The following is a 10,244-nucleotide window of genomic DNA, read 5'->3' as shown; positions in this document are numbered from 1 at the left end:
TAATATATAAACTTGTTGAATCGCTATGTTGTACACCTAATGCAACATTGTGTCAACCTCACACACACTATATTTAGGTATGCATGTCTGCATTCCGACTGCTGCCCAAAAAGTTTTAATATATATATGTCTGTATATAAATGTATATAAATGTAAATAAATGAAAACACTTACAGCTATGCACTCTCAGATCCTCTCCCTTGCTAGTCTCGGAACCAGACATCAGCGCCCCCTGCTGGGCCACGGAGCCTGCCCTACTCAGAAGAGGTGCGCACCGGGAGCCTGCAGGGTCTGCGTGGTAAGGGGGCTGCACTCAAGAGTGTGCGGCGAACGCTGCACGACGGCAGGGGCTTCCCAGGAGCGGAGCGGTCCCGCCTGCCCGCTGGTGTGCGCTGTGCCGGACGTGCAACCGACGACCAGCGGCTGTGAAGGAGGCCCTGGGCTTAGCCTCCGGGCTGTCCGGCTCCAGGCACGCCTCTCAAGCCGGGCCACTTGCCGGCGCCCAGAGTCCCGGATGGAACGCCCCGCCTGGGCCTCCCCTCCCCCCCACTTCGCCAGCAACGCCAGGGTTTCCCTGTTGGACAAAACCCGCACGTGGATTGTGACAAAGACAGGAGGTATTGACGACGCTAGTGAGAAGATGAGAAGGACCTCAAACTCATGCAGCATCGAAGCTCGGTACTAGCCCGGGGCAAGCCAACCTCATGGCTCTCCTGAGGCCAACCGAACCTTCCAGTCACCAGAGCTCCCCAAGCCTCACCAGTCACGCCAGTCCCCCAAGTATCAGTTCTCTGGGGACCGCGCAGCCACAGCTCTACCTCCCAAGTCGGCTGCCACCTGGCGGTGAAGGTGGGGACTCCGCTCCAGCCCCTGTGGGACTGCGGCATCCCGGGCTCCCAGTCCAAGTGAGACTATTTTTTCTCTCACGCGGTCTTTGTCAAGCGCCGGTTCTGGGGCAGAGCGGAGTAAGGACAGCCCGTCTCTGGTGACACCACCTGCGTCGTCTCCGTCTCTGCAGCAGCCGCTACAGCTCTCGCCCGTTGTGGCCCCTCACAGCACCATGTATGAAGCTTAGTTGAACAGATTGAGCTCGCTCCTGTGTCTGCCCATGTTTGAGACCTGGCCTCATCACCAGCAAAGTAAATGGACAGGAGAAACTGAACTCTGGCTATTCCTCTTCTTAATGTTCAGCTGCTGTTACTTCACTGTGGACGAGCCTCAGAAGCTAGTGCCTGGAGAGTCTTGGAAATGACCTCCCAAAGTCCTAGATCTTAAGGTGGGCCTCATGACCTTGACATTTATCCTTGTAAAAATATCTCCTCTCCTGAGTAACTGTCTAACTGCGTGCTTCCCTTGTCTCGTCCTCCTTACATAGATGGTACTGTACAATCACCCATAATAGCCTGACAGTGGCCTCATGCAGGCTTCTGCTGGGAGCTTTCAGTCGGCTCTTCCTCCTTCCCAAACACAGACACCCCTCCCCACCCCCCACACATATGCCTCTAAGTCCTATTCTAGCATAGCCATCTGGATGTTTCTAAAGGCCTCTCTCTTTAGAGGGGATGAGAGAGTAAAGTGGGGGTGCCAGGAACAAATATACGGGTAGCTGACATACTTGTTTTCCCTTTGTTTTTCTTCTCCCCTCCCTCCTCCTTATATTTCAGGACGGGAGAGCCTGGCCACACACAGGCTTTCGTGCTTTCCCTTCCTGTAGTTTCTGTCCTTCAATCCCCATGGGAGACACATTACAACCTAAGTGGAAGTGCATTTTTCCCATGCTTAAAATTATGATTGAAATCCTCCAGGCTAAAAGGATTTAGAATCCCCCACCCTCCATCCCTTAACAAAGCCTGCTTATAGAGTCTACATTGTCTTGCTACAAAATCAAGTCAGACAATGAAGACTGAGATATTCTACTTTGTTCTAGCACTTATTTGCCTTTTCACTGAAGTATCAGGTCCTATTGCTTTCAAGGGGTGAGAAGTTCAAATGGCATCAAGACTTACAGAATATTCAAATTTAAGTGAAAATGTTTTAAAACTATTTTTCTCTGCCAGCTTTAGGATGCTGGGGGAGGATGGAGGTAGAGAGGAGAGACTACTATATTTTATATTCCCACTGCTCCACCTGTTTTTTTGCGGAGATGATGATGATGATGATGGTGACGATGATGGTGGTGATGATGATTTGTAAACTGAGAGGTCCTGTATAGAGTAATTAACTGTTTTACATGAAAAGTTGTTCTGGAGGCTATACAAATTCCATAGGATTTTTAAAAAGCTTAGTATATTAGAATTCAGAAGTGAAAACAATGTGAATTTATAACTATTTTACTATTTATAAATAAATAACCAACATATTTTGATACATTAGGGACAGCATTAGAATTAAGCATATAGAATTAGGGCATCCTATAACATAACACATGAGACTTAAAGAATTGGCTTTAAAAGATTTCCCAAACCTAGAGAATGATAAACAAAATTTATTCTTTCAGGGATTTTTTCCCCTCCGTTGCAAACTGTGACAGCAACAACTGCGAGGTTTTGTAAATTCCTTACTGTATCTCAAACCAAGTTTTACCATAAGTCACTGTTGTGGAGTTTCGACTAGTTGGAGATGTAGGTGCATAGAGAAAAAAGCCCAGATGGGTCTGAGATGCAACTACCAACTTGAAGTAGGGAGTTCAAGGTGGACAAAATGCCCTTCCTCATCATCCAAGCCCAGGGGAACACATCTACTTTACATAAAAGAGGAAATGCTTGGGTTTTCTACTTTCCTATAAAGAGTAAAGATAGAGTATATATATTCTAGCATGGGAAAAGAAAATTAAACATAGTTTCTGCCTCCACAATAGACTGAGAACACAACTAATCATCAATATAATTAAAAGATAAATTAAAGTATGTAATAGCACTTGAGATCACAGGAAGCCTTTAGTGAACATAAAGAATTTAATAATTGATAACATAGAGGAAATATAAAATGTGTGCAGCTTTGAAAAAATAAATCACTATTTTGGCAATATTCTGCTCCTATTTAACAATGTTGCCTTTAATAAAATAACAAGAGTTGCCAACATGGAGCAATTAGGTCAGACAAACTAGGAATTAATTACTGTAGACAGGCCCATATGTCACAAAAGCATTGCACATGTTCTCCAAGCCTTGCCTGGAAAGGGAAGATTTATTCTGGGAAAGCTCTTGAGATGGTAAAAGGGACATTGCAGAAAAAGTTTGAATTGAAAGTGACTTTGCACAATTCAAATCATGAAGGCACAAAATTGGATTAAGTACAAAGTAGTTGAATTTTCTTCAGTAGTTTATTTAAAGTAAATCAAGCATTGAGGCCCCGGGCTGGCTCAGGCAGTTAAGTGTTCAACTCTTGATTTCAGCTCAGGTTATGATCTCACGGTTTGTGAGACTGAGCTCCATGTAGAGCTCTACGCTGATAGCACAGAGCCTGCTTGGGATTCTCTCTTTCCCTCTCTTCTGCCCTTCCCCAGCTCGTGTGTGTGTGCTCTCTCTCTCAAAATAAATAAATAAAATATTTAAGAAGAAATAAATAAGCATAAGCATAGTATGACTAAATGGTATGACTTCAACAACCACAACAGTTCTTAAGATGTGCCAGTGACCAAATTCAACAAGGCAGTAGCCAATTATTCTACGCATTTACGTATCAGTTCAAGCTTGTAGAGAACAGTGATTAGAAAATCACAATTCTTTCAGTGCAGGTAAATGGCCTACATTCAAGGTATGACCCAAAATTTAGTTTTAGCATGAAATGTCAGAAAATACCCTCTGTTTTGGTTCCTAAATATTCTCCAATGTTAACATTTTAGACCTTAAAAATCATTGTTAATTTTTATATTTATAATCTTTTCGTCACCAAAACATCAAATTTGCAATATGCATTTTCACTAAGATAATTAATAATAATACTATCAATTTTAATAAACTAGTAAAAGAAGCCTAATAATTTTTTTCTTTAAATTGACCCATATATAATTCAAGTTTCGTTTTCTCTGCTGGACTCCATCACAACCTTGATTTCTAATTCTAATAGGTTATTTTTTGGGAGGTGTAGCCAATGACATAATACCCATTTCCTTTGTGAAGTCTTTTAATATTTCATATTCCAAAAGGTCCACGTGTAGAGGGAAACCTTTATTTTTTTTTATTATTTAACAATTTAAACATTTTTTTTGTTTTATTTATTTTTGAGACACAGAGAGAGAGGAAGAAAACAAGCAGGAGAAGGGCAGAGGGAGAGAGGGAGACACAGAATCTGAACAAGGCTCCAGGATCTGAGTTGTAAGCAGAGAGCGTGATGCAGGGCTCAAACTTGTGAACCATGAGATAATGACCTAAGCCAAATTTGGATGCATAATTGATGAGCCACCGAGGTACCCCTTAAAATTTTTTTTAATGTTTTTTATTTGTGTGTGTGTGTGAGAGAGAGACAGACAGACAGACAGACAGACAGAGTGAGAGTTGGGGAGGGACAGAGAGAGAGGGAGACACAGAATCTGAAGCAGGGTCTAGGCTCTGAGCTGTCAGCATGGAGCCCAACATGGGGCTCAAACTCAGAAACGGCTAGATCATGATCTGAGCCAAAGTCAGAGGCTTAACTGACTGAGCTACCAAGGCAACCCTGGAGGGAAACCTTGAAGAAGTTGAAAATTTATATATTTAAAGAGGACATAGGCAAATTGAAGATATAAATGACAAGCAATACCCAGATTCATGGTAGAGACACAATAGGGGGTTTGGGGATTGCAGAACATTGGACTCTACTTGCTAATAGTCCCATTTGTTGCCATCCTGATATGTCATTCATGTGTTGTCGTCCTAATATCATGATTTTATGTGATACTTCACATTTTAAATATTGTAATAATTCAAACATCAAACCACAAAGAACAAATAAAAACAAAATATTGGGCCAAACCAAAATTTTTAATTTATTTTTTCTTTCATAGTTTATTGTCAAGGTGGTTTCCATGTAACACCCAGTGCTCATCCCAGCAAGTACGCTCCTCCATGCCCATCACCCCCCTTCCCCTCTTCCCCACCCCCATCAGTCCTCAGTTTGTTCTCAGTAGTCTCTCATGGTTTGCCTCCCTCTCTCTCACCAACTAATTTTTCCCCTTCTCCTCCCCCATGGTCCTCTGTTAAGATTCTCCTGATCCACTTATAAGTGAAAACATATGGTCTCTGTCCTTCTCTGCCTGACATATTTCACTCAGCATAACACCCTCAAGTTCCATCCACGTTGCTACACATGGCCAGATTTCATTCCTTCCTTCTCATTGCCATGTAGTATTCCATAATATAGATAAACCACATCTTCTTAATCCATTCATCCATTGATGGACACTTAGGCTCTTTCTGTGTTTTGGCTATTGTTGAGAGTGCTGCTATGAACATTGGGGTACATGTGCCCCTATGCATCAGCACTCCTGTATCTCTTGGGAAAATTCCTAGCAGTGCTATTGCTGGGTCATAGGGGAGTTCTAGGGTTAATATTTTGAGGACCCTCCATACTGTTTTCCAGAGGGGCTGTACCCATTTACATTCTCAACCAATAGTGTAGAAGGGTGCTTGTTTCTCCACATTCTCGCCAGCATCTATAGTCTCTTGATTTGTTGATTTTAGCCACTCTGACTGGTGTGAGGTGGTATCTCAGTGTGGTTTTGATATGCATTTCCCTGATGATGAGGGATGCTGAGCATAATTTATGTGTCTGTTGGCCATCTGGATGGTCTCTTTGCCATCCAGATGTGTCTGTTTGTGTCTTCTGCCCATTTCTTCACTGGCTTATTTGTCAGGTGTGGAGTTTGGTGAGTTCCTTATAGATTTTGGATACTAGCCCTTTATCTGATATGTCATTTGCAACTACCTTTTCCTATTCTGTCGGTTGCCTATTAGTTTTATGGATTGTTTCCTTTGCCGTGCAGAAGCTTTTTATCTTGATGAGGTACCAATAGTTCAGTTTTGCTCTTGATTCGCTTGCCTTTGGTGATGTGTCAAGTAAGAAATTGCTGCGGTTGAGGTCAAGGAGGTTGTTGACTGCTTCTCCTCTAGGATTTTGATGGTTTCCTGTCTCATATTCAGGTCCTTTATCCATTCTGAGTGTATTTTTGTGTATGGTGTGAGAAAGTATTATAGTTTCGTTCTTCTGCATGTTGCTGTCCAGTTCTCCCAGCACCATCTGTTAAAGAGGCTGTTTTTTTTCCCCATTGGACACTCTTTTCCGCTTTGTCAAAGATTAGTTGGCCATACATTTGTGGGTCCAATTCTGAGTTCTCTATTCTATTCCATTGGTCTGTTTTTGTGCCAATACCATACTGTCTTGATGATGACAGCTTTGTATTAGAGGCTGAAGTCTGGGATTGTAATGCCTCCCATTTTGGTTTTCTTCTTCAATATTACTTTGACAATTCAGGGTCTTTTGTGGTTCCATACAAATTTTTGGATAGTTTGTTCTAGTTTTGAGAAGAATGGTGGTACAATTTTGATTGGAATTTCATTGAATGTGTAGATTGCTTTGGGTAGTAATGATATTTTAACAATATTTATTCTTCTGATCCATGAGCATGGAATGTTTTTCCATTTCTTTGTGTCTTCTTCAATTTCTTTCAGAAGCTTTCTACAGTTTTTATCATACAGATCTCTTATATCTTTCAAACCAAAATATTTTAGGACCAAATTCAACATGCTACCAGACAGATGCACCAAATTTTAACTTGCATGAGAGTCACTTGATTAGGGTTTACAGATAAAATACAGGACGCCCAATTACATTTTAAATTCAGATAAACAATGTATAGTTTTAGTAGAAGTGTGTATCCCAAATATTGCATGGAACATACTAAAGAATTATTTATTATTTATCTGAAATTCACCTTCACTGTGTATACCATGTTTTTATTTGCTATATCTGGCAATTCTATTCCTGGAGGTCTTGTTAAAACACAGATTCCAGCTCCCACTCTAAATGTATTTTATTCAGTAGATCTGGGTGGGCCTTAAGAATTTGCATTTCTAATAAATTTCTTAGAGGATCTTGGTCCATCTGGTTTCAGGAACACACTTTGAGAATCACTCCTCTATGATAAACTAATGTTGGATAAAAATCTTTAAATCAACTTAAATTATTTACATCTTCTTTTTTAATCAAACATGTGCTTATTATTTCAAATATGTACAGATACTCTGGTTTTCCTAATGACTCAAGTGTAGTTCTAAATCTAGATCCATGATTCTGTCTTACGTTAGACTCAGAGCAGTCATTTGCCTTCTCAGCCTTCCCGTATTATCTTCCAGGATCTTTGCCCAGTAACTTTTGTTTCCTCAAACATTTTAGTGTTTGACTATAAAGTTTTAGTAGCTGAAGTTAGCCCAAAAAGAGAATGAATTTTTGAAAAACTTAGGTATGATACCTCCTCTCCTGGCACTGTCATCATTTCTTCCTCTAAAATGTAAATAATACATTAGCTACATTTAAAGGAGTGCTACCCTTACATACGTGAATCATGATTATATTAATTTAGCTGAAACTTTTCAGATGCTTACCAAAATTCCATCATTCAGATTCAGCTTACAAACTATATTGTACTCCTGTCTTTAAATACCTATCTGTTTCATCATAAACCGTTTTGCCTTGGCAAACTTGCACCTCTTCTAAGCAGGTGTTTTTGCTGACAGCTATTCTCTGATGCCATTTTTAGTCCCTGAAAGGAGGGCAGGAGGAATATTAGACTCTTTTGTCATCACCTTTGCCATCGTGTTGCTTTGCTGTTCATTGTTTCGAGCATATTGCCAGCCCTCCCACCTGGATCCTGGACTCTAGGGAGGATCTAGACTCTCTCTTTGCTCTTTTTATCCAGTCTGTGTGGAGTTTGAGTCTTTGCTCCTGTTTCCTGGTCCATGGTATCATCTGCCTGTCCCCTCCCCCTATCCCTTAGTCTCCACAGCTAGAGTCATTTTATCACCACCTGCAGCCTATCGCAGGCTCTCATTACATGGTCCAGAACCAGAGTATTGTCCCTGAGCTTCCAGCCTCACAACTTGTTGCCAAGCACACCACCTCCCTTCACTTGTGTGCAGAACCTCTGTACTGTGGAGTCTGCTAGACTGTTCATTTATGCCATGTCAACATGCAAGTCCATTTCTCACCAGGTGCAGGCTCCATGGCACCAAATAGCCTACCTTTCTGGGCAGCTGCTTGGTGATCTGTCCTGATACCGCCCTTGGCTGCCTTGATTTTGTCATATTCTAACATCATTTCCAAACAATAAAGGATGTACTTCATGATGTGGGCCTTTCACACAAAGTAATATATTGGAGTGTAATATATTTAAAAAGTATAATTGTATTATATATTAAATATATATTTGATATATATGTATATTATATATAAAGAATTTTTATAGTAGTTATTTATAACATAGGCTGAAGCAATTGTTGAAAGGTAGAAGAGAGACATATACACAATTATTATTTATACACGTTTAGAACAAAACTGCACAAGGAGAGGTCAACTCTTAGTGCCAACTAGCAAGTAAATCACAATAGTTTACTTTTAGAAACTATTTATAGCTGTCACACTGCCTTTACAAAATGCAGTACCAAAAACAGAACTACCCAAGGCATTTTGTTATGTTCTTTCTTTTTTTAAAAAAATTAATGTTTATTTATTTTTAGTGACAGAGAGAGAGAGACAGAGTGTGAGCAGGAGAAGGGCAAAAAGAGAGGGAGACACACAATCTGAAGCAGGCTCCAGGCTGTGAGCTGTTAGCACAGAGCCCGATGCGGGGCTCAAACTCATAGACTGTGAGATCATGATCTGAGCTGAAGTCAGACACTTAACCAACTGAGCATCCAGACACTGCCTTGTCACATTTTTCCTACACTGAATTTGGAAACATAAAGATTTGATCTGGACATTTGATTCAGATTATACTAATGTTTAAACTAAACAAATGAAAGATTGTTCTAAGTACAGATACATCCATATATTTCAGAGGTTTAAATTACCACTTTTATACCACTCTTAAAGGGATAACACATTTATTGGTGTCTGGGTAGCTCAGTCAGTTAAGTGTCTATCTTAGGCCTAGGTCATGATCTCCCTGTTCCCAGGTTCAAGTCCTATGTCAGGCTCTGTGCTGACAGCTCAAAGCCTGGAGCTTGTTTAGGATTCTGTGTCCCCTTCTCTTTCTCTGCCCCTCCCCCATTTCTCTATCTCTCTCAAAAATAAACATTAAAAATTAAAAAAAAAAAAAAGATATAGCACATTTAGAAATGCAAAAGTAAATTGTTTCCCCTCATCATACACAAAGTTTAAATGCCAAGGGTTAGAAACAACTAACCAGGGTTGCCTGGGTGGCTCAGTCGGTTGAGCTTCTGACTTTGGCTCAGGTTATGATCTTGCAGTTTGTGAGTTCGAGCCCCTCATAAGGCTCTGTGCTGACAGCTGGGAGTCTGGAGCCTGTTTCTGATTCTGTATCTCCTTCTCTCTTTGCCCCTCACCTTCTCTCTCTCTCTCTCTCTCAAAACTAAACATTAAAAAAAGAAGAAATAACTAACCATAATATAATATGACAAATTCTAATGTAGAGCTGTGAATTAAATGCAGCTAATGTCTAAGAGATGTGGACCACATGAAGAGAATTTTTGAATTCAGCCTTGAAGGATATCTTTGCAGAGTGTTTAAGAAAGGCCACCGAGAAGCAAAAATAGTTGTATTTTAACTAGCTCTTCATAAATAATGTTTACACTTATAATAAAGATGCTGGTGAATAGCAGGAACAAATAAATCACCACCAAAAACACTTATGTCTTAAGTGTCAGGCACATAGAAAACTCAGGGAAAGGCATATTGTAATGATTTACTTATTCAGGCATTCACTGATTATACTCAGTTCTAATGATTATGATTTAGCCCAAATAATGAAGTTGCTCTAGCCAAAGAAGATGTAAGGAGCTCCACAAAGTGTTCTAGTGTTCAGAACAACGTGGGGCACCTGGGTGGCTCAGTCGGTTAAGTGTCCAACTTCGGCTCAGGTCATGATCTCATGGTTCATGGATTCGAGCCCTGTGTCGAGTTCTGGGCTGACAGCTAGCTCAGAGCCTGGAGCCTGTTTCAGATTCTGTGTCTCCCTCTCTCTCTGACCTTCCCCTGCTCATGCTGTCTGTCTCTCTTTCTCTCTCTCTCTCAGAAATAAATAAAACATT

General features: G+C 40.8%; 1 long non-coding RNA gene across 1 annotated transcript in view; it reads left to right on the top strand.

Annotated features, from left to right (window-relative positions):
- The first annotated feature begins 651 nt into the window (after positions 1 to 651).
- Positions 652 to 10,244, top strand: part of LOC120224145 — a 188,672-nt gene continuing 179,079 nt past the window's right edge. The window contains exon 1 of the long non-coding RNA XR_005526484.1: positions 652 to 1,276. This is a non-coding gene — a long non-coding RNA (uncharacterized LOC120224145). The remainder of the gene's footprint in view (positions 1,277 to 10,244) is intronic.

Source organism: Hyaena hyaena, unplaced genomic scaffold (assembly GCF_003009895.1).
Source record: "Hyaena hyaena isolate Hyena2069 unplaced genomic scaffold, ASM300989v1 scaffold_1113, whole genome shotgun sequence".
Lineage (NCBI taxonomy): Eukaryota > Metazoa > Chordata > Mammalia > Carnivora > Hyaenidae > Hyaena > Hyaena hyaena.
This window is presented reverse-complemented; position numbering and strand designations above follow the sequence as displayed.